General features: G+C 37.9%; 1 pseudogene; it reads right to left on the reverse strand.

The window, feature by feature from the left end:
• Window positions 1-1,296: 1,296 nt before the first annotated feature.
• LOC113078647 (nuclear receptor coactivator 1-like) lies at window positions 1,297-25,588 on the reverse strand (annotated as a pseudogene).

Consider the following 25,588-nt stretch of genomic DNA (forward strand, 5'->3'; position numbering starts at 1 on the left):
CACATACACACGCTTTCAGACAGCCATACACATCTCAAAACCAAAAACAAAAAAGAGAAGAAACAAAAATGGAAGCAAGTAGTTATTACCACAAACTCGGAGCACTACATTTTGTTGATTCTGAACAGATACATATTCACATTTATCTGTTATATACACAATACTTTGATAATCCAGGTTCTGAATAGTTCTATTGTACCTTGATGTTGTCTTCTGACTGTGAGAGCCGTTATAAACGAGGAAACAAAACGATAAAAACATTATTAATAGGCGCTGTTTGCTAGTTTGGTATATTTGGCATAAACACGGTAGTGATGACAGGTAGGGTTCATTAAATTAATCTTATCCACTGCATAAAAACCATTGTATTTATACAGGAATGCCTGCTCCCCAAAGAGGAGGGCAGAAATGAATAATTACGACATCTGTGTTTTTTCTCGGCGAGCCAAAAACGTACAAAATAAACACAGGCTGACTTAGTGTAAATGTTATGTATTTGTCAATTTTGCATCTCGCGCTTTTTTGTAAATGTCTCATGTACATAGTAAAAAGTGGCTCGAGTCTCAACAGTACATACTGTAGATGAATGAGAATCTGCTTCACGAAATTTGTCTTTTTTTTTTTCGGTAAGGGACAATCTAAGCTGGTGTAGCATTGGCGAAAAAGAGCCATTCTTTGTATACAGAGCACACGCACAAAGACACGGCACTTAAACTCCACGAAGTGAGTCACGAACAAAAGAACACTGTTAATTTAAAGGGGAACGAAAATACGATTTCGAGCTGTGCTCCAATTCTGTCACACGATTTGTGAAATACCTTGTGCTCACATGGTGAGACATCAATTTCGACCACAGCGAGTATTTTTGTGGGCTTGTCAATTTTGATATATAAAAAGAATTTGGTTTTCCATTAGTACGTTTCACGTAAACTAGCGAATGTTTAGGTTCGAATCTATTGGGGATGACAAGTAGGTAAATTAACAAAGGATCATTCTTATGAACAGTGTCTGACTGGGCAACAGTAGTCTCATGAGCAGTCAAATGACGGTGCGGACGTTGCGCGAAACAACACCTCGCTCCTCCAGTCGGGAGAGAGCACCTGTGGTTTTGAAGAGTGACCTTGAAACACTCAACTGTATAATGAAAATCAATGTACAATCTACATTTTTGCAACAGAGGGTTTGTAACATTTCCTGGGGTGTTTAATAACTGATAACAATCATAAAAATGTGAGTCTCTCTCATCTCGATACATGACAACGCGCGAGACCCGCCCCCGGATGATTCCTAAAAAAAAGTGACATTACAGATTCTCAAAGCCGTTAAAAAGGAACTGGTGTTAAGTTAATGCTTTCGAAACAAGAGTTGCCTGTAATTTGATGATGTTTTGGTTTTAAAGGAAATTACAAAGTGTGAGCTTGGCCCAACTTTGTCCGTTTTTGCTGTACAATAATACCAACCTGCACAACATGTCGCCGCAAACAACACTGATAGGCTGAGTTGACCCTAAGTGGCTCGTATTCACAGCTGCTGTGGGGGGGAAATGTGTAGGACATTGTTAAAAAACGTCTGCTGTTTCAAAAACAGTGTTGCCAGGAAAGCCTGCAGCAGACGGATACGCACTTCAGAGCTGTCTCCCATCCTGGCGATGCTTGTTCTGAAAACGACAACAGAGAAAAACAAACGAACCCGAAACAAAAAAAAAAAGACAATAAACAGAACAGACTAACAAATAAAAAGAGTTGGGAAATTCCTCCCATCATCAGGCACTGCTGAGGAGAGCCTATCAGTCACAGATCCAGCTGAAACTGAGCAATATACCATGAACATAGCAACATAGCCTGCCCCAGTTTCTAATCCGACCAATCCGAGCTCAGCTGCTGCGCTGCTCTCCAAGAAGCACTGCAACGTTGGCCTGACTGACAGGACGTGTAGACGGCTTAAGCAGCAGGTCCATTTTATTTGAATTTTTTTTTACAGACTTGGCAAATTCTGGAACGTGATCTTTTCTCCTTTCCGGAAACAGACGTTTAAAAAGGTGACCAGGAATGAGCACTGTCGAACGGCTATGAAACCTCACAAGCCTGGGCCCAGACACCGACCCTGCAAATATACTGTATAGAAACCAAAGGTGAAGAATAAAAATCTCTACATGTGGAGACAGTCCTCTGGCAGACGGTGGGCGCCTCACTCGGTCAGGAGCTGCTGGAGGAGGCTCTTCTGCTGAGACTGGGCTGTGGGGTTCCCGCTCGGGCCCTTCTGGGACCCGATGGGGCCCGACTGGTTAAGGTAGGAGTCACTGCCCACCAGGTTTACCGTGCACTGGACATCAGCGAACACCTGAACCTGCTGTACCTGAGAAATGGGAATAAATGGAAAAGGGAAACACCGTAATTTTTCAAAAGAAATGTATACTTTTATTTAGCAAGAATGCTTTAAGTTGAACGAAATTCACAGTTAACTTTTACATTTTCTATTCATTAAAAAATAAACTGAAATAAATGTCTCATGGTCTCCAAATATTAAGCAGCTAACAGTTTCAATCATGGATGATAATAAGAAATGTTGTTGAGCACCAAATTAGCATATTAGAATTATATTAATATTAATATTTAATATTAATTACATATATATAATGTGTGTGTAAATATATTAGTGGTGTCAAAATTAGTAACCGTAACAGCCCTACTTTAAGATATCTCAATAAATAACCAGTGACCATCTTACCTGATCGTTACACATTGAAGTGACGTTGCCAAGGTTATTGTTGCCCATGCCGACAGATGGTCCAATAGGAGGTAGTGTGCTCACCGCTCCTGACCCTCCAGCCATTGAGACGGTGATGCTCATGTTGTTATACACGCCTTGTTGCCCAAAGCTCTGAGAGACAGGCTGGCCTGCCTGGTTAAACAAACTAACACAAAACAAGAAGAAACAGTTTAAATGAAGATTAATACACATAAAAACAAATTGCATACAGTTTTGTGACCTTTTGGTGACTAATATCAAACACCACACCTGTTGTTGCCCATGGCCCCTTGCTGCCAGTTCTTCATGTCAGGTGACGGATAACCAGGTGGAGGCTGCGCTTGCTGGAGCAGAGGATTCTGGGAGGTGGAGTTCTGCGGTGAAAGTAGGGGGCTGGTCGGACTAAGCTCAGGAGCAAAGGATGGATCTGCTTGCTGGATCATGCCTGTGAGAGACAAATTTTAGGGATAATGATAAAAGCATTAAAAGTTGTTATTAACATAACCCTGGTCATGATAAATCAAGTAGCTTACAAATGGGACATACCAGACCCCCCAAATTGCTGGAAAAGCCCCTGCTGAACAGGAGTGTTCACTGGCCCCCCAAACTGCCCTTGAATGCCTCCCATAATGCCTTGGTTTCCCATGCCCCCCCTGGCAGGCAGCTTGGGGTCCAGAGGTCCTACCATGGGGTTAAAATGGCTTGGGGAGGTAGGGGTGTTTCCAGGCACGACGTTGTAGCCTGGAGGAAAGCCGAACTGCTGCTGCTGCTGTGGTGGTGGCTGTTGCTGCTGGGGGCCCTTAGGAACTCGCTGAGCCCCCAGAGGTCCTGTGTTCATCCCCTGCCTCATCAGCATGACCTTCTGCTGCAGAAGCTGCCGCTGGCGGTGCTGGAAACTATAAAGCTCCCGTTGCCGCTGAGCCATCATCTGAGCGTTTAGTGGAGGCTGTGAGAGAGAAGACGGGGCTTTCAGTTTCATACAGAAAAACAAATCATGATTGTGAATGTAAAATTATAATTTGGAATTATAAGTTTCTGTCTGCATTATGAGTAGTTTTGCGATTTTGGGCTTCAAAGTTTTTCGTTCCATAGACTTCTGTATATATATAAACCTTTTTTGTTTCCTAAAGAAAGGCCCAAAATGTACACAGCTTACAAAAGAAACGTCACATAATTTAAAGAAGTTTAAAAACATTGGCCAAGCAGAAAAAACGTATCAACCGATGTCGATATTTGCAAAATGCCAAATATCAGCCGATGTATCAGCCTTGGCAATACATCGGTCGAACTCTAATAGACATGCACACAAATGTATTTATAAATACTACCAGCTTATACACAATAATAAAAATAATACTGATTACTACTGACTTATTATATAAAAACTCAAATGTATAAACTATATATATATATATATATATATATATATATATATATATATATATATATATATATATATATATTTAATTATACTACTAATAGTAATTATAAATAATACTATTAATGACTGTCAGAATATTTATAAAAACTTAGCTTTAAAATAAATACATAAACAAATAAACATATATATAACAGCAATGGGTGTATTGTCAGCATATAAAAAAAAATATGAACCATACCAAAACTAATCAAATCAAAGTGAATTGTGGCTAAGATTCAAATCTGAGATAAATAATCCTAATCAAATCAAACCATTGTCAGAGCAAATGCTTACACCCCTATAAATGACATCCAGTAATTTTCTCGGAGCATGTGATGCTAACCTGAGAGGGCATCTGAGGCTGCTGCATGCCCTGACGCATCCCCATGGCAACATGCCCCCCTTGAGGGAACTGGCCCATGGCCGCAAGCCTGTTCTGGAGCTGATGGAGAGAGGAGATATATCACCACTAAACAAGTGCAACTAATCACACGTTCGCTCAGCAGCTGCACTCGACAAAAGAATAGGTTCGTTCCACAGCATGTTATTCGAAAAGGGTGAAATCAAAAGCATTCACTGGATCCGTTACACAGCACAAGAAAATCCAAAAAAGGGGGATTGAGAAGTTTGGCGTTCACATTTATTATTACACAATGAAGTGAAAGCTGAAGCTCTACCTGCTGCGGGCCTTGCAAACGTTGTTGGAGCTGGAGTCTCAGCTGGTTGGGAGGTAGCCGCAGCTGGTTGGGCACACCAGGAGCTCGATTCATCCCGGGCCGGACCGCCATGCCCACGTTACCTGGAAACGGCATCCGTGGGGCCCCGAAACTCATGCCCTGTGCTGTGCCCATCTCAGCAGGAAATTGTGAGGGTGAGGTGGGGAACTGAGAGGGGTAACTGGGCAGCTTGGGGTCCATGGGTACAGGTGTTGGAGGTTGAGACTGAGGGAAGTTCTGGGTGACAGGTTCAAGGCATCCACTCTGTAGGCGAGACAGTAAAGTGGTCAACATTCAGACACACTGTTCTTGCAAAAGGTATGAGAAGAATGTTTTTTCTAATAATACTAACCTGAACAATCTTGTCGATGCCCAACGCTCTGTCCAGCTCGGCCAACTCACTCTCGTCGGTGCGGCTCAAGAAAGTGACCAGCTGCTCCAGCAGGACCTTCTCGTCGTTACAGCCCTCGGGAGTGGTGGGCGGACACAACATCTTATCCAGCGGACACGGAACACACTGCCTACTTAGAGCAGAGAAGAAGAAAAAAACAACAGAGGTCATTTAGGATTCTGATTATGATGAGGAGAAAGGAACTTTGGGTAAGCGACTGGCAACTCTATGTTATGTCGCACAGCTTACTGATTTGGCAGGTAAGTAGAATTTGGGTGAAAGTGCACATCTGCTTCCTTGTGACTCAGATATATACACAGCAGTAATTGTTGACTGGAAATATAAATATTTCTATCTTTTCTTGAGAGATCAAACATTGGACCTGCTAATAGTTTATAAATTAACAGTTGCACACTGATATTAATCAGAGATAATTTAATTGAATGTTCTCAGCAAGTGTAAACACAAATGTAAACCTAAGACAAAAATAAAGATAAATAGAAATATTTAACAAAAACAAATTAATAAATACAATACAGGCACTTAAAACACAAGCCCTGTTGAGCCTTTTTTTTTAATATCTGTTATAATTAAATTTTTAACTAAAATTCCACCACACAAATTTTAAAGACATTTTGGGATTATTCGATAATTTGTGTAATTTTACATAGGTGATTTTAGTTGCTAGCAACAACAAAACTAGAGTATACAATACATGTAAAAAAACAAACAAACAAACAAAAAACAAATGCAATAAAATATAAATAAATAGTTATTGTGATATTAATCAAATTGTTTGGTTCATTTCTGTAATCTGATTATGATCAAGAATTACTCTATGACATTCATAAACACTCACTCTTGAGGAGAGGACAGAGGGGCCTGTGTCTGGTTACCCAAGCTGCTATCGAAAGCCATTGGTTCAACCAGGGACAAGGGCTGGAACTGCTGAGACTCAGGAAGCTCCAGTTTGGCCAGTGCTGAAACAAATGAGACAAAGAAAATTGATAACAGTCTTCTCCCCTGCGTTTACCAATCAAACCATTTCTGTTTTCAAGCATGGTGACGCATTCAATCCTGCACCTGTGTTGGTGTTGAAAGAGTTGAGGCTTGTTGGATTGGCAAAGGGGCTGCTGCTCTCCTTGGGTGGCTGAAACGGGTCTGTCTGCCCAAGATCCGCCACCTGGACCTGACCCTGGTTTGGTGTGGAAGGGTCACAGAACTCAAAAGAGGACTGATTTGAGAGGTTTGATCCATCAGGGAATGCTACAGAGAGAGGTGAAGGAGGACAAAGGAGTTATTGAGGAGGACTGAAATATTAATTTTATTATTACTCCTTTGGGATGGGCATCACCTTGGCTTGATGTTCCTGGTGACTCTCTCTTCACATTCAACTCGATGGAAAGGTTGTCCTCAATGGGCTGGACAAGCACTGGCTCCTCTACTGCTTTACCCCCACAGAGCTTCTCAAAGTGGGCAAGAGCTGGTTCAAAGTGTCCAGATCGGTACTGGGAAACTGCTACTTATGTAAACACACACAGCGGTGGAGTGGAAATGAGAGCAAAGGTCATCAACATCAAAAGGCACACCAGAGCACAAGAAAGACAAAGTCCACACGTGACTGCCTCAAATCAACATATGGGTTTGACAGATTAAGAAAACAGTAACAGAGTGAACACAGCGAGAGTAAGGCCTATCATTAATATTCATTAGGACACTGAAGGGGAGTTTGAAGCTGGAATTTATTTTCATGAAAGACTGAGAGACATTTCCTGTGACATGAATGATGAGGTGTGGGCATGTCCAGTAACAAAGGTGAGAAGAGTTTGATGCAATGCAGCGACTTTTGGAAAGTTGAAAAAGATCAGTGTACTGTGAGCAATAACACTATTTAATATAGATTTTTGACCACATAAAGAAATATAAAACTATTGCATGGAAAAACAAATCTCATTTGTGCACTGCTATAATGGCAAGCTATATATTTATATTTAATGCTAATCAGTTTTTGTCTTCTGACAAAAAGTGAAATAAAGTTGAGTTTATATTTTTTTTGTCAAAATCAATCACTTATTCAGCTTTACTGAATAAAATGGCAATTAAAATCAAATCATTAAAACTGTATCAAGTGTTTTTAATATTACCTTAAAACATGTAGCAAGATTCAACAAAAACATCTGAAAACTGACCTCGTCGTTAAAGCCTGAGCCTTCTGAAATAGCATTATGATAAGTACACTATTGTAATATAAGAATGTGAATTCCTTATGCTTTCTTCAGCAATTTTTAATTAAAATTGTTCAAGCATTGTCATGATGTCCATTTTTTTTAATTATAACCTCATTCTCATTACCACTTGTGAAATAAAAAGAATCTTCATTAAATAGTCATTTTGGTGCCGAGATTAATTCTGAGAAAAAGTAAACAGTCAAAATAGACTTCCATCAGCCAAACATCCTATTTGTGGTCAGACTTTCAAAGGCTCAGGAGTGTAAACAATAGAACATTCAAAATTTGGGGTCAGTTGATTTAAAAGAAATAAATTATTTTCAGCAAAGATGTATTAAATTGATCAAAATATCATTTATAAAGTAAAAAGAAAAAAAAATTAAATAAATGCTGTCAAGGACATCAAAAACGTTAAAAGAATATTAAAAAAAGTAACGTACATAGAAATATTAAATATTACATGTACATATTTTTTCCCATAATGTATTTAGATTCATTCATTAAGTAGGAATAATGAAATAAAGATGTAAATACCGGGCTGGGCTTGTCACTGGATTGAGGCGAGCAAGGGACTGTAGAAACGGTGGTGGTGGGGGCAGCAGCAGCACAGGGCACATTCTCTCTGCTCCCTTTTTTCTCTGCCTTCACCTTGACTGTACTGAGGCTAAGGGCAGCCGGAGGAGGCAAGTCCTCCAGGTCCTTTTCATCCGTATCCAACAGGAAGCGTAGCAGCTGGTGGTCCTGGGGCTCCTTTCCATGTCCCCGTGCTACCAAGGCTGCATTAGGACTGGTCGGAGGCTCCTTCTTGATGTCAGGCTCCTTTCCCGCATCTGCAGGACTACTGTCCTGGAGCAGGCGGTGCAGAATCTTATGCCGCTCAGTCAGACTGCTGTGAGAAGCCGGACACTGGGCCATGGTCGCGGGACGGGGTTGGGAGTCGTGTTCGGGGGCACTGTCCAAGAGCTGGTTAAGTTTGGGGTTGCCCACCGCAGTGGCCTTAGGCTCATCAGCGGACGCTTCCGGCGGTTTGGCCGGAGGCTGACGTGCCGGGGAGCTGCTGGGGGTCGGAGTCTGTCTGGGGGGTAAGGGAGAGGGGAGAGAGAAACTGACACTGTCGCCGCAAGACTGCTGCCTGGTCAGTCCGCCAGCGGGCGAGTGGATGCCGGGCGCCGTGGGGGAAAAAGGATAGCTCGGCACACGTGGGCTGCTGGCCAGGCCCGGGCTGCCCCGAGGAGGTCGGGGCGACATGAATGAGGTAGGGGTGGCTGTGAGAGGGCTGCCAAGTGGAGAGGGGCTGCTGACCTGCTGGGAGGGCCCAACGCGGCTGGGCGTCAGGTAGCCTGGTGGAGTGGGTGTGGGGGGTCCAGGAGTGGCACAGGTGCCATTGCTGTTGTTGAGATGGAGGCTGAGGTCACTGGAGGGCTGCAGGGCAGGTGAGCGGGAAGGTGGGGCAGCAGGAGACGGAAGGCTGGGGGTAGTGTTTTCCTGAGAGCTAGCAGTGTTGTGTTCCCTAAAACAAACATTATATCCAAAAAACATATGTACTGTGTGATGTGCTCATATAAATGCAACAGAAATCATCAGCTACCTGTCTATAGTGTGAATGCCCATGATGAAGGGCTGTACGTCTGGGTTTGGGGGGCAGCAGAATTTGCAGCGCGTCTGCGCACTGAGGGAAGTCCCATCACTGAGTGTGAAATGGTACAGAGGACTGATGGCCGTGCCATGGGTCATCACTGTCAACGCACACAGAGCATAGAAATGTGTTTGTGTTAGTTACCACATTTACAAATATCAACTTAGAGACTCATTTGCTAACCAGAATTGCCTTTGGCTAACGATAATGGTCTTCTAAATTTAGGATAAATCCACATGTACCCTGCATTTTAACACTACCATTCAAAAGTTTGCTGTCAAAAATAAATACTTCAATTCAGCAAAATACAATAATTTGACATTTATTCTTGTAACAAAAAAACACATTTTTGTGACTATTTTTTTGAAGAAGAACACTGAAAAAACAAAAACAAATCATAAAAAACATAACAAAAATGTTTCTATCAAAATATATAGCAGTACACCTGTTTAAGAAGAAATGTTTTTTTGACATTGATAAGAAGAAATGTTTTTTTTAGCAGCAAATTAGAATTTCAGAATCATTTCTGAAAGATCATGTGACACTGAAGACTGGAGTAATGGCTGCTGAAAATTCTGATTTACCATCACAGGAATGCATAAAAATGATTAAAATATATATTTAAAAAAATAGAAAAACTTTATTTTAAATTATATTAAATAATATTATGAACTGTAATGTATACATTTCTTTTAATAACCTGTCGAAGGAAGAAAATAACATGTTTGCTCAGTAAAACATAATAAATCTGTTTTTTTTTTTCAGGGAAATAAAAATTGGGCTACTGGATCAATAACAATAATAAAACAATTGCACGGATTGATCAGTTATCAAAATAATTGTTGGTTGCAGCCATATTTTTGCAGCAGATTAGAACACCTTGAACGAGTGAATGAGGGTATGAATAAAAATGTGAGTGTATATCATCAAATAAATCCATAAATAGTCACTCTTTAGCTAAAGAAATGCAAGGTCAGATCATAACTGCTTTAAAATGTCAAGTACTACTCAAAATGGCTAGAACGGAGGTGAATGTGCTCACCCTCGTGAAGCAGCTTCTTGGCATGGGAGGGCTCATTGCCCTGAGGCTGGAAGAATGCGTAGATGCACTTCCTGACCAGGTCCTCCCAACCTGGTCGGCCTGTGGCCCTCAGAGCACTCGTCTCAATAGAGATGATTTTCCCTGCGCGCGCACACACACACACAAAGCAAACACCGGGAAAGATCATTAGATTCTGTAAACAGGACTTCAGGTTCAAGAGGAGGAAGCTTTAAAGTCACAGATTTAACAACAAACCATTTTGTGCTTCCTTCTGCAAGAACGGAAAAAGAACATAGTTTCAGGTTTATGCTTATCCTGCATGCTTATTCTTCTACTCCAGCTGACTTTTTCTGCCACTGCTGCTAAGGCTTTCAAGACTAGAGACACTACTTTGTTTCAGCAAAAATTCTGACTGATATAGTTTATTTAAATTTTTTATTACATTAGACATTTTTCTGTTTTATATTTAATTTTTTTATTATTTTACTCAAAAGTTTGAAATAAGTAAGTCTTTGAAAGAAGTTTCTTATGCTAACTAAGGCTGTAATTAAGTGATGAAAAATACAACAAAAGAGTAATATTGTGAAATATTACTTCAATTTAAAATAACTGTTTTCTATGTAATTATATTTAAATTATAATGTCTTTACTATCACTTTTGATCAATTTAATAGGCCCTGGCTCGATAAAATTCTTAATTTCTTTATTTCTTTATTATAATTAAACTAAGCAAGTTTTCTTTGAGGGAGAAAGTCATGTGTCTAATTAGACAGGAATTACAGAAACAATTTGTCAGCTCAATGCACCTGTCACTTGTTGATGCGACAAAGAAAAAAAAATAGAGTGTAATGAAATGGAATTACATTACGGTGTCAGGAGATGCATTTTAAAAAGTGCTTATAATCAAAATCATTATCTCAAGAATAAGATGCTGAAAAAATATAAAAACATTTTTATATTTACTGCAATTAAGGCAATACAATTAAGAATACATTCTGTGTGAACACTTGTGTCCGTCTTTGTTATAGTAACTACAGATTTCGGCTACAGCTATTTCAGCCACGGTTTTCTACTTTGCAATATTTGTTCTATTTTTACTTCAATGTTTCTGTCTTTGGTTTAGCCTATGACAATAACACTGCATGAGCTCCTACATGATGATAATGTGCCCAGAGTCCTCCAGCTGAGACTAAGTAAGTATGTGTATATGATGAAGCACTACCTGTAGGGTCCTGCTTGGTGATGAAGGACTCTGTACTGACAGGGATCTGAGGTGGACGGGGCATTCGGCATGCTATACAGATTAAACAGCTCTGCAGGTCTGTGGACAACAGAGACATAACTGTTTAAGGTGCAACATGCAACACATACCGAACATTTTTTCATAAATCTGAACAGAACATGATTAAATATAAATCAGTTAGAAAAATGCAATATAGAAGAATTATTATTAGTGAACCCCGAAAAAAAAAAGGATTTCACATTTGAACACTAGCGTGTCAATGACAGCTTCACCAGACTCCTTGCACTAAGCTAAATATTTATATGGGTATGATTTTATGAGTGTGTGTGTGGTCTCACCCTCGCCCTCCTCCTGCACCGTCCTGGGCTGAGAGACTGTGAAGCACTGCATGAGCTCATACTGCTGACGGGCCTCCTGGTTCTCTGCGTCCACCTCGTCTGGAGGCCTTTTCAGCAACCTGCAGTTAAACGTGTGGCTGTTCCTTCGGCCTTGCTCCTGAGGCCATGGCACACCGTTTACTGCAAACACACACAGATGTGAGAGGTTGACCTCTAACCTTTGTGCTAGTATTTACAGTGAATGATTAACATAGAACCCTACCTGCCTTTTGTTTTTAAACCATTTTTTTTCTACAACTAACACACAAAAAAACAGCTTGCTTCTACCATATCTCGGTTGGTTATAAAATACAAATATACATAAATATGTAAACAATTTTAGTTACTCATTTAATAGCTCTGCCCACAAAGAAATTTCATTGGTCCAAATTCCTACTCGCCAAAGCTTTACATTAATCATCAAATATCTTCTGAGTAGCTGTAAATATGTCATGTTGCATCGCGTCTGGTAAAATTTTCAGTTAAATCTTTATCTGCTGTTTTGCTGTTACTGTGGCCCTTCTCTCTGAGAGACTCACCAAGGCTCTTTGGTAGCAGGTTGCGCACAAACTCGTTGTGATCACCCACATGAAGAATGCTGTAGACGCTGGAGGTCATCAGCTCTTCCTGGGTATAACCCAGATAACCGGTGACGTTCTCAGACACAAACACAACGCGCCCCTCGCGGTTCACGACGAAAAAGAAGCCATCCAGGGCCTTGTAGAACAGACAGAGAACAGAGATGGAAGACTAAAATAAGATTTTGTCATTCCCAACCATAACAACCGAGCCAGGCTCAGATGAGGAGAGAATGAAAATGTTGGTCATACAATTTCAATATCAGTCTTTTCTACAGAAAAAGAGTTTAAAAAGTCTAACATACCTCCAAGAGAAGTGGCCCAAGGGCTTCCTTCTCCACCATGCCCTGACTGCTGGACGATATGTCACTCTTTTGCACCTCATCCTCTGGAGACATCAGAGCTGCTTTTTCTATGGACATGCAAAGAACATTATGCTTACATTTCTGGTAAGTAACACCAAATATGTCTAAATTTCTGTGCATGAATATAAACTATGGAGTCAGTAAACAAAACACAATATTAATAAAAAAAATATTAAATTATTTTTTAATTAATAATTTAATTATAATAAAGTATGCATGAATGTGACAGTCCAGATATTTATAATGTTATAAAATATTTCTAAGTCAAATAAACGCTGTTCGTTTAAACTTACAGTTCATAGCGTTTCATAAAAATCGGTGCATTGATCGTAGTAAGAAATGTTTCTTGAGCACTAAATCAGCAGATTTTAATGATTTCTGAATGATCATGTGATACTGAAGACTGGAGTAAGACTGCAAAAGAAATTCAGCTTTGCCAACACAAGGAAAATGATATAATATATTCAAAAATAATACACTTGTTAAAATCGCTATAATATTTCACAATATTACTTTTTTTACTGTATTTTTGATCAAACATGTGCAGCCTTGAGCATGACACTTCTTTCAAAAGCATAAAAATAAATCTTACCAACCCCAGATATTTGCACGCTAGCATTAACACAGTGAAACACATTCAAAGTTTTGTTTAGTTTTTTTGCCACAAGTTTGGGTTCCTGGTTAATATAATCCACACCTTCCAAACCAATCGTACACATCCCTACCCATAAGAGCTTTCTAGTGTGGCCTCATACAAACACACAAAAAAACGTGCATAATTTCACTATTGTCCTCCTTCCTCTCTTGGACTGGGTGGATGAAAGCTACGCAGCGGAAGCCTCTCTTAGACTAATGTGAGTAAAGTGGTACTTTTGGACAGGAGCCAGCCGAAGTAAGTGCGGAGAGCACTCTTGAAAAAAGCTTGAGACTGAAGAGTCACAATTCAGTAATTCCCGTCCCAGTTCGACTCAAAGGGCTGATATAAAGTGTCAATGATTATTCTGTGGCCAAACTACTTAACCTTTTTTTCTCCTCTCGAGATCAAAGCTTCTGAAGGACCTCATGAGAACACCGCTCAGTCCAGCAGCTGGAGAGAAGAGCGGACGAGACTGTTTGTTTTGGGCTGCATTTTAAGTGAAGACTTCTTGAAGAAAAGGCTAAATTTAGATCAGAGCTCGAGCGCTTTATTTACACACATAATAGCAATGTAGCTCTCACCGAGGAACTTCTGCAGAGCGCTCAACTCGGCGGCGACATCTGTCTTGTTAGCTGCGTTCTGAACTCTGGAACACGAAAGTTTAAAATGAGGTCAGTCTGGTGGGAGGGGATAGGAGTTTTAGGGGTTTTACAGAAACGTTGCTTGGCCAATATGTTGTGAGGAACGGGAATGACAGACTAAACTTAAAATGTCCACACAGCTATTTATTTTCTATTTTGCATAGCAGTCAATCGTTGTGGATATTTTGATGGCTGATGCCGATATCTTACAGTGTGATCATACAGATTCATGGCTGGGAGAAGGCTTTTACAGTATATCAAACATATTTCTAATAAATAAATTAGCCTAATTAAAATAAAAATCAATTAAGTAAAATAAAATTATCAAAATAATTTATAATGAATTATTTTCTATAAATATTCTCAGCACTGGTGGAAAAAGAATTTTTTTTTAACACCTAGCGGCATAACAGAAAACCTTTTCAGCCAATCAGCAGTGTCGATTTATATTGGTCAGCAACTAATTTTGAACTTGGTGTAAATGCCAGAATAAATAACAAATAAGATTAATACACAGGACATTTGCAAATATATTCATTCTGTTTTAAATAATTTATTGGTCATGCACATCAATTGAAGGAGTACTGCAACTTTGGGCCCTGGAAGTTAAGTCAAGTCACCTTTATTGATATACATTAGCATTATGCAATACAGTGTCAAAGCAGCTTTACAGTATTAAACAGAAAATAGTACTGATAATGCAAGAGGACAATAGTAAACACTCAATTTACCAGTTAAAGTCAGTTCATCATCGATTCAGTGATGTCATCGTCATTCCCCAACTAAGCAATCCAAAGGGGACAGTGGCACTGATAGAAGGCAGCTTCATGGATCATGACATATACTACGCAGTTTTGATTTCTGGTTTGAAAACTGAACTTTGCAACATGAAGTTCAGTTTTGAACAGTTTTGAACTGAGGGCTGAAATTAGTCAACATGTATTTAAGTGAAGACAGTGGGAGAATCTGTGGACAACAAGAGAGAAAAGGAACCAAGTCTACATCCTCACGATTAGCCCTAAACAAATTAATACAAATGGGAGTCCGAGTCAATCCCACAATTAGCCTCCCTGGCAATCGATCACAACTTTCTGACACCACTCCCACTTGAAACACAGCCAGCTGCCATGGCAGCAGCGCTAATGTGGCAGTGGTGCAGCAGGCGATACCTGATCTCATAACAGAAGGCTCTCGATCTGCGTGATGTAAGGGCTTTATGTGTTTGGTGTGTCACACATACACAGACAGCTGGCCTATAGACACAGTACTGCCAAAAATCTCCTACTCTTTTTTTTTAAAGGGAAAACAGATGAATCAAAGCAAAATATTCACAATTAATTTATTAATGCTGTTTGCCAAGGCATTAATCACCATTACTATTGCTCATACTTAGAGTTACGGTTTTGTTCAAATCCCTAACCATAAGAATGAAACTGTCATAACTCATCCCACACTGTTTGTAATACCAACATGTACAATCAGGGCTCCAGATTGTGACCATTTTTTTCTGCCGGTGCAACAAATTTTTGTGAGAAGGTAAACAAACACTTATGTAAAATAAAATAAATACATAAAATCACAATTATAACCAGTATACAGCAGCAGAGGAGCACTTATTGGCTTAGAAGTCATTAATTTGTACCTTTTCTCTATATTTTGAAATTATAAAATCATTACTATAAAATATCAAATCATCAAGAAATCAGATTTTGTCAGAATTTTACACTTTCACAAACTTTTCTTCAATTTACTACTAAATCACACAATCACTGAAGTTGGTCAGTTCTATATGCTAGAAAAATAATGGTACATTTAATAAGAATGGAAGACATATTTTCTGTATAGTAAAGTAGATTTTACACCTGTTACTGTTGTTAACAAAAGTACATTTTATATGCATCTTAACTCAAGCTTAGTGCTTTACTGTCAAATCTGTATAAACAATAAACAAAAGAAAAATAAACCAGAAACGAACATGAAAGTATTAGTAACTGCACTTATTAATGCAAAACAATAGTAATTTTATGATTAAATTACCTACATTATCTTTATTTTGAATCGCTTGCTGAGGAGAGGGGTGCTACTGATTGTTTTGAGCGATCAGAATTTCCACATGGTTAACAATAAACCACAAATTGAAAAAAACCCATATGCTTTAAGAGAAAGCATTTTTTGTAGGGCTAGGATTTGACACAAATTTCATGATTAGATTGATTCTGACTCACAAGCTGTTTATGGTCACCAAATAAGATTTTTTTCTGAGGTAAATGTTACGTTACACAACAAATATGTATTCTGTAGCAGAGGAAATGTAAACGTTATAATTAGTAACTTAAGATGTTTCTATTAATTTGTTATGATAAATACAAATTCAGTCATTTTAATAACATTAGACTGCTTTTAGCCTTACGCTGGAGTTGGTTCACTTTGTCAATAAATAATTAAATAAATTAGCATGATAATATTGTGTATTGGCGATATCACAGGCTGACGATAGGGCGGTATGAAAACTGAGTATATTGCCCAATACTAATGTATAGTCTACAAGCTGTTATATTGACAACCTTCTGTGGTTGAAACACTGATTGAGTGATTGCATGAGACAGGATACAGATTACGATAAGTTGTACTCTTTCTTTTAACATACCTTCAGATGTTTATTTCATGTATTAAAGGTATTAAAGCAAAGAAAATGATTGCCACTTCTATCGATATGAGGTGCTACAGCGATTGTTCACTCCACACAGCACCAAAATCACATTTATTGTTTGAATACTGTCATAAAATAAAGAATTTGAAATCTGATACTTCAAAAGTAACAAAGCACAAAACTTATTGTGACTTATTGAATGGGAGATGTGCTAAAATGTTCCATTCATTAACTGAAAACAGGACAGACTAATCTGTTCTTGGGATTTAATAAATCAATTCAGTTTTGTTAATAATGAGAATCAATTAAAATCCAGAAATCAACATTTTTAACCCACCCTAATATTGTGCTGCAAATAAAATTGAGTGGAAAACCTACAAATAAAAATGAATAATATATTTTATTTTCACAATTGTGATGCATCAAGAATCATTCTAAAATCAGACTGTGATTTACTCAATTGAAAAAAAATTAATTGTGAGGGGCATAAAGATTCTCCTCCTATTAAATACATCCTGTCACTTTACATAAGTGGCAAAGTGAACAAATTACTATCATTATACACAGTCCTCAAAAGGAGCGGAATAATAACTCAAGCAATTTCACCCAGGCACTGAACTTCACAGCGAGCAAACAAAGCTAATGGCTGCCAGTTTTCATGACCTTTGGCATGTGAATTGTGCTCTGACTTCATTTCTCAGGTTTCAAATTTAATTGAATTTAGATTTTTTTTCCAAGTACATTTTCTGAGGGGCTGGAATGTTAATTAAGTGCGCTGTTCTGTATGAGAGCATGAATAAAATGTGGAAAATGTCTTTGATGTACCCATCTTCCAACTGAAAGTGACATTTAGTCCTAACGTTCATATCATCGTTCATATCATCCGGCAAACACATCGACAACCTTTTTCATATTCATAAACGGACCGGATTGATGCGCAGGAGCCTTTAAAATGTTTAAATTGCAAATGCTTCCATGACAGATCAGACAGATTTACTGCTGTACTTCTGAATTTGAGCAGATATGCTTGATGATCAAAATTAAAGATGGACGGCTTAGTTAAAATTTTGATAATTATGTTATGGTGACAGAATAAATCATGATTACAGTTATTTTTTACTGTAAATTCAATAGAAAAAATGGCTCCAAAGACACATCCTGCTCTTTTTTTCACATTATTAAATTTTTGAAAATCTCTTATACATCTACTACAGTATAAATGGACACACTTCTACCAATGCACAGTATTATGTCTCATACTGCCAAGCCCTAAAAGTGTCGTAAGAGGCCCTTCAGGTGACAGTCCAGGTAAACATGTTGGTACACATCTATAAGTTTAAGCTCATGAGGTGAAAGTGTGTTTTTGTCTGACATGATTAACACCACCCTGAAGCAGGGATATTAGAGGTGGGGCGGCAAGTTCCCGTTTCTCCTTTCTCACAGGGAGAGAGGGGAAGCTGAGGTCTACGAGAGGCCCTCTCTTGCACAAGGTCAGGGGGCAGGTTAACGTCGCCATTGGCTGCTCTCTCGCACGCCCCTGTGGCCCTCCTTTCCTTAGGCTCCGAATGAAAACAGAGAGGGGCCAGTGCTCTAGGTGACAAACTGTAGAACGAGAGCAAGCAAATGAGTAAGATAACCCCTGTGTTGGCAGAGCGTGTACACAACCACCCTATAATGATCAAAATCCACTCAGTGTTTTTGTTTATCTACTAAAATCTTTACACCTTTCTCAAATCAAGGTGTTTTCAGATGCTTGTCTGTGTGACGTCACACTTAAAACCTATAAAAGTCAGATTTTCATGATATGATATGTTTAGTATATTAATTCTACTACTTTAGAGTTGTAAAATTACAGTACTTAGGCCTCATCCACACAGAGACGCATTTAGCTGTATGGTATACACAAACATTTTGTATCATTTTGGAAGAGTGAAACCGATATTTTTTGAAAACCCGGGTCCCAAAGTGGATAAATACAAAAACGCTGCCCTTGCATTTTCATGTGAACAGCGAATCCGTATATTTTCTGAAACGATGATGTCATCAGCCCACGTCTCGCCCCTAGTCAGACACCGCTAAGTCATGTAACGAAAACATGAACAAACACTGAACGATTGTCTTTTTATTAACTAACATAAACAAAGATTTATAAATGTATTGTTCCATGTTGGTTTGCATAACATGCACAAGGTTTATGCGCATAGTCCCAGTCTTCATCTCTGTTTTTAGTGCATCTCTGTGGCAGAATTACAGCGCCAAATACTGGTCTGGCATGTATACTACATCATTTGGTGTCGATTTTGTGGTTTCGTGTAGACGCAGATATTTCTTTAAAAAAAAAATGATTGGATAGGGAAAGCTCTGGCTTAATGTGGACATAGCCATCATTTCTTTGAAGACTTGAAGACTTAAACCCTCAAGTGTTGGTGGAAAATCTCTGACTACAGGTTTACAAATGCTTCTCATTACAAATCTACCTGAAATGTGTGAAAGCATAACATGCTGTAATTATCGGTCCACAAAAATGTTGGAAATTATGCAAACGTGAAAATAAAGTATAACTGGTGCACACAGTGTTTAATAATGCGGATCACCGAGCCCTAGCACATGCAGTCACACATAATAATAGAGACTACTGACACTTCCTGCTTAAGCTATACATTCTCCTGTTCTTACATATGTTTCACAATTTAACCCATTTCCCACTGCTTTGTTAAAATAGCTAAGAATAATAATACTGTATTTCCTCCTGCAGCGCATGCAGATGTGCCAGATATAACTTCAGCAACTATTTGTCAAGTGCCATTTTAAAGGATTATGGTGTATACATTACAGTCCTGCAAAGAAACTATAGACAGCTTAAAATGTTTGTGCTAGCCAGTGCCTGCCCATCTAATATGCAGATCCCACAGCATTCTGACACTGATGAATTTTTAGATCTTCGGATAAACATCCTCTCGTGGCCTGTTTGCATAAGTGATATTCACTATTCCAGGGGCTCCTTAGTTTGCCATGCCAACAGAACCTTTTTCTAGGCCTGCAAATCATGAGATGACATGTTTACTGCTGTCAAAATGAAGAATGACCGACATTTGAATTACTTTTAAATGTGAGATAACAGGGGTGATTTGGAGCTAGCCGACATGCTTTGTTCACACTTCAATTTACTTTTGAGTTCTCAAGCTTCCTCTCTCAAGCTTCCTCTCATTTCGAAATAACAGCGACAACAACAGCAAACCAAGTCAGCTGCTGAAGCAAATCTAAATACCAGTGAGTTTCATGCCAATGAAATTAATACTACACTGGTTTAGCTTTAAGGTCAACCAGAAATAATCTCCTAACAAATAAAACGATCGATGATAAGGAAAGGAGCTGGGTTCCCAAGGACTTTACTCAATTCAAGGTCTGACTGGTTGGCCTTAAAAAATATTTAACCATTGAGAAGAAACTGAAGTCTACTGACAGCAAGACTGGTCCAAGCATAGCCTACTATTCCAAGACAACAGAAATTTATGAAATCAACTGAATGATATCAAAGTGATTCAAGAAAATCTGAATAAAACAGATGGTCTGTCTTTCATTTAGCCTTTGTGCCCACTGCATGCTATATGGCATTGCTAAACTCACAATGCCAAAAATAATTATATATGTACCAAGTGAACTCAACATAATCTTAAGTAACCAGTCTTATAAAAGCCAAAATACTTCACTGCAGATCGGTCTTTAAACATAACACAGACATCTAGTTTTGATAAGAGCTAACATCTAATGATCAGCCAACACTGGGCTGGTCATATATCCAAAACGTCTGGTTTAAAGGAATACTTATGCCAAAAAACGGCCATCACTGATTCATGCTTATGTCACTGTAAACCCGTAATATTTTCTTTCATCTGCGAGTGATACAAATGAACCATACAAGAAGTTCATAAGGCACAGACAACATTTCTATTAACAGTATTATTATTATGCAATTGTATTCTATACTACATATACACAATTATATATATATAAACAATATTCTACATTCTATTCTATCTATCTACGTTCTATTTCACACTACTATAGAATAATACACTACTATTTATGTTTCTGAGAAATGTCACTTATACTCACTAAAGCTGAATTTATAGTACAGTAAAACACTGAAAATTTTTACAATTGTAAAATTTTTGCAGTTTAAAATAACTATCTTCTATTTTAAATTTATTTTCAATCATAATTTCCTCAAGCCATTTCTCCAGTCTTTAGTGTCAAATGATCCTCCAGAAATCACTCTAATTAGCGGATTTCTTATTATCAGAGTTGTAAATGGCTGTGCTGCTTAATATTTTTTTGTAAACCATGAAACATTTTATTCAGGATTTTTCTGACGAATATAAAGTTAAAAACCATTTATTTGAAATATAAATCTTTGTATCATTATAAATGTCACTTTTAATCAATTTAAAGAATCCTTGCAAAAAACTACCATTTCAAAAAATCTAAACAAATTTTACATTTTACTTAATCACTGACTGTTTCTTGGTCATAATATGCGTTTGTCTAAAAGCTCTGTCCAGTTACTGATTAAAACAAACTCAAGAGACAAGTGTGATTTAAAGCCAGGATAAAACCTTTTGTTCTATATTATATATACATTTCACTTTATTTCTGGTAATGCTAATTTATCTTGAAGATGACTGAAGGAACACAAGTTCTTATCAGATTAGGCATGCCAACAAAAATAAGCACTAAAATTTGTGTGTCAATTACCTATTTGTACTGTAAAGTATAGAAATACTTGTGTGCAGCCTACGCACAGTCCCAAAGGAAAAGCATGGACACTGGCTACTCACCCTGCTCGCGCCGTTTGATCTGCTGGATCTGGTCCACGGTGCTCTTTAAGATGTGGCATTTGTCCGGCTTCACGTTCAAGCTGGCAATGTCGCACATGTTGGCCGAAAGTAACTCAGCCAGTTCGTCAATGTAGCGGCATTCCAGCTCACGCCGTCGCTTCTCCACACTACCATACAAACAGGAACAAACAATGAGAATTGTACAATTTTTAGAACGTATTTAAAAGAACCTTATGCACTGTACTTTACAATCATACATTAAATATTTTTTATTTTATTATATATGTACATTTACTGTACATTAACGCGAGAAAGGATGTAAATAAAATGAAACGCGTACATTTTAAATATAACGCTGCATTAGCACTGCATTTATGCGTTAGTACTCAGTTGAAAGAATAAAGTCTAAAGCATTGTACTTTACAATGTAAATTACATAATTACAAATTAAATGTACATAAAATATTATTTATAAAAAAACTTTTTTTATTTTTAAAATTAGTACTTTAATTCAGAAAAGGACACATTAAATTGTGACTTACTATTCTAGACCAAGAAATGTCTACTGCAAATAAACTGTTCTTTTGAACTAAATATTATATATCATGGTTTCCACGAAAAGATTAAGCAGCAAAACAGTTTTCAACTGTGATAAGAATTGTTTCTTGATTTCTGAAGGATCATGTGATACTGAAGACTGAAAATACATTTTAAAATATTGTTAAATAGAAAAAAATTATTTTATTTTCTAATGATATTTGACAATAATCCCTGTTTGCTGTATTTTTGATCAAATAAATTAATACTTATAGATATTTTTTAATATATATCATACAATACGTATTTATGAAGTGCTCAGTAACCTTGGGTGGGGGTGAATAAATAAACAGATAAATAAAAACACATGACAAAATCTACCTGGTTCATAATAATGAAACTAATATGAATCATATTCTTAGTTGAAAATGACTTGAAATGCTCATTTCAATACACAAAAGGAGAATTACAATAAGCTCTCCCTTCCTCTGCTGGCACATGAACAACCAACTGCACTCTGAGATTTTCTTTTTTATAAATAAACAAAAGAAAACAGCCAGCCTGCTGCTGCTCTGTTATGATGTTTTTAAGACAAAGCCTTGAAGTGGTACATTTTGGCATGGAGGCTGAGTGGGCATTCTGCAAGGACTTAGGCCCTGAATAATTCATGATGCTCAAAGAGCACTATGATCACAAACAGCCCCTGAACCCCGATTTAGGGTCTCAGCGCTCTGCCACCTGATAGAGGCAGAGGATTCTGCAGTTGAAAGGAGGAATGCAGGGCAAGGGGAGACTATAGGTGCACTCAGGGACAAACTGTGGGTGGCCTGGAACCAAAGCAAGGCTAAAACACACACTTTAACACAGACGTATCATTGTAGAGCTAATAAGGGTTGGGCTGCGTACAGTCCTTGCACTAGCAGGCATTCCTCAAAGGCTTATGTTGCACATGGGTTATCAAGCTGAGAGGAGACAGTGAAAGAGAGAGCGGCTGAATAGGAGAGAGAAAGACAGATGGTCAGGGGCTATAGTCAAGTAATGTTAGATATCAATGGAATGCAAAGGCTTCAGATCTGAGCCCATTTATCATCTGGTCAAAAACAAAAGATCGGCAATGGCGAGATGAAAAAAACGCTGTAACTGGAGGCGTGCACCATGTTAAAAGCAACTGAAAAGATTTGACAGAAATGGACGGATTCTAAAGACACCGAATAAGGGAGTTTCATGTTTATTCTTTAACACATAAATAGTATAGAGTATAGGAACGTGTTCGCGAGTTTGTGTCATTCACTAACGGCTGTTGTGCATGTGCAAGGATAAATAAATGCTTCTCTTTTGAAGTATCATTTATCAAAGAATTCTAAAGAAAAAAAAATGCATCAATGGTTGTCAACATTAACAATAATATTCCTTCCTTGAAAAGAAATGTTTCTTGAGCACTAAATCAGCTTATTAGAATGGTTTCTGAAATATTTATGAATGCCTGAAGCAATTGCTTTTTGAAATATATTAAAACATATATCAAGTGACCAGTGCAGGAAGGAAATAAATAATTCTGCCTGATTCATAATCAAAATTACATGGATTATTTGCTTAGCGGAAAAACAAAAAATGGCTATTTACAGAACTAAAGACACTTACAATCAGCTCTGGCTTCATTCCAGAGTGCGCGTATATGCACATGTGTCATGCATGTGTGACCAACGTCTGCCATACGTGTTCAAGGATGGAGGAAAGTGCTTATCTGTTTTTGGTTGTCCCGCTCCTGGGTAAGCCAGTGCATGTACATACGAATGACTTGCAAGTGTGAGTGCATGTTAACGTGTGTGTGTGTGTGTGTGTGTGGGAGAAGACGGCAGAGAAAGTAGGTCAGCGCCTCGCCAAGGTTGTGCGCACGCGCGCTGCTTGCACAGGTCAGGGCGCTGCGTGGGGTTGCTATAGAAACATGCTGTTACATCAGCCCCGCCAAGGCCCTATGGAAGAGTATCACTCAGCCAGACAGACCAGTTCTCCTGCAACCAACCCTGACACAAGGAAACCTTAAAAAAAAAAAAAATGCACTGGCCTGCCATGTTACACCTAAAAACAACACACTTTTGAAACTATATTGTGCATTGCTCATGACAGATATTTTTAGGATGTGTTCATTTTATTTTATTTAGTTTAGTTTGCTTTTAGTTTTATTTATTAGGTTTATTTTGTGCACAGTGACCAGGGTTTGAATCTGGTCTGGGCTATGTGCTGATTCCCAATCCCACTGTCCTTTATCCTATCGGCAAACCCAATAAAACTTATATAAAAAAAGAAATAATAAAGAAATGGGGTAAAATTTAAAGTGTCTAAATTGTCACTCTTATTTTATATATATACTTATTTATATATACTCTTATAATATATATGACGCTCCCCGCCTAAATTTAAGTGTCTAAATTGTCACCCATATACTAAAATATATATATATATATATATATATATATATATATATATAAACAAATATATATATGTAAACAAATGAAAACTTAGCTGTTGTCTTTATTTTAACATTTAAAGATCATAAAAATATTTTAATAATCAAATATTTAAATGTTATTTATATAAAAAATAACAAAAAATTTACAAATGCTGTCAAAATGTAAATGTCTAAATTGTCACCCATGTTCTAAACGTTTTTTTTATTATTATTATTATTTTTGTTAAACAACAGGGCTGGGTTTTGACGCAAATTTCACAATTCAATTAGATTTTTTTGAATATAGATGCTACAGCTATCTGTCACTACAGATTAAACAGCACCAAAACTACATTTATTGTTTGAATACTACAATACAATGAACAGAATTTGAAATCTGAGACTGTGTTTCATATTAAAAGTACCAAAGCACAATGCTTATTGTGATATATTGGATGGGAAGTGCCCTTCAATGTTCCGTCCATTAACTGAAAACAGGTGAGACTAATTGATGTTTGGGATATCATTCCGTAAAAAAAAATTGATTCATATAGAGATATCTATATTTTTGACCCAGCCCTAGTAAACAAGCACAAAATCGTAACTTTTGTTCTAAATCTAACATTTAAAAGACTACTTTAATAAACACCTTTTAAAATAACCAAAAAAACAAAAGTGATTTCAAACCTGAAATGTCTTAACTGTCGCTCTTATTCGAACATTTAAATGACTTCTTATGAATGTTTTGTTAAGAAATCATAAAAACTAACAAGAACAAACACACACAAAAAATTATACTTTTCTGTTTTCACTTCAAGCATGTCAGTTGTTAAAATAAACTTTCTCCCGTTATTCCCATTTGCTGCACTTCCTCTGCAAAACCTTCACTATACTGTCAGCTGTCTGCCTGTAAGTCATTGTATTACATAAAATAAAAACACTTAGTAATGTGAAACACTTCAAACTGGAGAGGAAAGCCAATCTTATACTTCACCTGGGACCAGAGGTATCACATGGAGAGCCCTTCCTCTTCCGTGACTCTGGGGTGTTGGGGTCAAGGGCATTCTCCCCGGCAGCACTCATTTTCAGCAT

Source organism: Carassius auratus, unplaced genomic scaffold, assembly GCF_003368295.1.
Source record: "Carassius auratus strain Wakin unplaced genomic scaffold, ASM336829v1 scaf_tig00026226, whole genome shotgun sequence".
In the NCBI taxonomy this organism is placed as follows: Eukaryota; Metazoa; Chordata; class Actinopteri; order Cypriniformes; family Cyprinidae; genus Carassius; species Carassius auratus.